We start from the raw sequence: 2,507 nt of genomic DNA, 5'->3' as shown, positions 1-2,507 counted from the left end.
TCTCCAATGAAAAAGAAAAAAAAAAAAGAAAAAAAGTGCAAGACCAAAGTGAGTTGGGACAAAATATTAAACCTACATTGCACATATGAAAGAAAGGAGAAAACTTGTGTATACATAGAACCAGGATCCATAGCAAAACCATGAAGAAAATTCACAGGGAGGTCTTCTGCATAACTTTTCAGTTCTGAAAATCAGCATGAGTTAAAAGGAGAGATTAGCTTTGCTCTGTTGTCGCTTTCCCTGTAATACCATAACTCTGAAAAAAAATTGTCCTCCAAACTCTCTGCCTATGGCTTTTTCATGCCCTATAACAGTTATGTAGGACTTACAAAACAGGGGATGTAGGACTCCAATGACAGCAGAAAAGTATACATACACTGGTATACTCAGTAGTAGTTCAGTCCTTCCATTGACTCCTATAGTGAATGAAGGGTGAGTTTTATTCCGACACCCAGAGTTTTACGAGCCTACTTCTTTTAAAGGCAAATTCTTTTGAGATGAGTCATCACTATGTTGGAAAAAAACCATTTTCCCTGCTAATGCATATGTCTTGGAAAGAAATACAGTTACCAACTAGCAGCTACAGCACTTCAAAGGGATAATAGAAACCACCACACAGACAGGAAGGAGAAGTCTCCTGAGAAGGAGAATTTTTTTTTTTCCACAGCAGCAGTATAAAGTTTCCAATATTGCAGTACTTTTAATCTCTGCTTTGAAAGGAAGAGCTTCAGAAATAGATAGAAAGTTTTGGTCAATACTGTCTTTCCTTATTATTGTACCGGTGTGGGAGCTTTTTCAGCAGGGGAAGCTGGACCAGCAAAACCTTACCAGACCAACAGACCCATTGCTCTCCTCTCTCTTTAGCTGTTGTTTAGATAGTTAGGCACTTACTTACAGAGGAAGTACAATCTCGTCCAAGGTGGCACTCAGTGCTGCTCCATGAGTAAGAAGGGAGAGGGCTGAAGTGGAGTGGTGCTGGTGTATATCCTCATCGTGCACACTCGAACATCACACCCACCTGCTCTCTAGCAGCCCAGAGAACAGGAACTTCAAATGTAGGAAACTGTGAAATAGAGCAGATGATAACTACCAAACCAAAAAGTCAATCTCTTTATCACCTGCAAAGTGAGTGCCCTGCTTTTCTGACTGGATCCCTGTGATACTCAGTAAACCTTCTCTTGTATTATGTCCTGGTTTTAATCATTGCTTTAATGTCGATGCATTTAAGCTGTATATTAAGATGATTTGATCTCATGTAATCACACTCTATAGGTATACTTTAATGAATTTTTATGCTTTCTACTTATAATCTAGGTTTTGTGGATGTTAGTGTGAATGCCTATTCTGCATAAATAAAATGTTAATAAAATAAATTATTCACTACTGCATATTCTGGTGCTCTGTGAGAATATAAATAGGATACATGTCACCTCATAACCCACCAAGCCCTTAGGGAAGTAGTGTTGAGACAGCAGGAGATGTTGGTTTACTGCTTCTGTCAAAACAGAGGGATCCCACAGTCTTGTCTTGGAAATAAACAGATACAGTAAGAGGTCATAGCTTGGCAGAGGGGAAGCAAAATGGGCAAATCATAAAAGTACGTCTTAGTCCTTGTATGAAAAGTAGGAGGCAGCATCCTTTAGCAAAACGATTCCTATTCATGGTACTTTTTAAAATTTGGTTTTGGAAAACAAAGCATTCCAGTGTATTAATGGCTCAGTGCATCCCCATGCCCTCCTAATCCATGCAACAAGACCTCAGCTTCACTTTTTCAACTCGTCTCACCTCCCCAATTCCTGTGTTCCCCTTATCCTGAGCTTGCTGCACCCCAGCACACAAAACTCAGGCCTGCCTCTGGGGTCCAGCTCCTCCACACCACTCCAGCTCCCATCCCTGGGTGTCTTCCTGCTCCCCAGGGAGCGGCTGCTGCTGGGCACAGACCCTGACGCGGTGCTCAAAGCAGAGCGGCCCTGGCCGCCCTTCCCAGAACGAGCTGCAGTTCCCCAGCAAGCTGCACCCAGCACCGGAGCCACTGCAGCGGGGGAGAGAGGCTGCAATGCTGGTCCACCACCATGGGCAACTTTCTCCAGGAAGAAGCACTTCAGTGGGCGGGGGTGCCTGCAGTACCCCCACGCACAACGAGCAGGACATCTCTTTGTTGGCAGTTCCCAAAGTTACTTTCAAACGTTCTTCCCCTGCCAAGAAACTCTCTTTCCAGCTTGCTCTCCTCCCAAGGCTTTAGCAGCTCCGGGCCTTTTACTGTGCGCTCCCCTTCTAACCCTTTTCACTTCACGCTTCCTCCACCACCCTCTTCAAACCGCCCGCTGCAACAAACGCCCTCCACCTTCCTAAGACTTATTTCTCGGCTCAGCTCCCGTCCGGCCTTACTATCCCACACCCTTCCCAGGGGATATGAACACGAGACAGTCTCATTTGCAAGAAGGACGAGCAGCTGGCAATGCCAATCAGCTTTAGGGAGATCTGGGATTACTCGCGAATCAAATAGG

This window comes from Phaethon lepturus, unplaced genomic scaffold (genome assembly GCF_000687285.1).
Source record: "Phaethon lepturus isolate BGI_N335 unplaced genomic scaffold, ASM68728v1 scaffold15742, whole genome shotgun sequence".
In the NCBI taxonomy this organism is placed as follows: Eukaryota; Metazoa; Chordata; class Aves; order Phaethontiformes; family Phaethontidae; genus Phaethon; species Phaethon lepturus.
The sequence above is the reverse complement of the archived record's forward strand: the minus strand, read 5'-3'. Positions refer to the sequence as shown.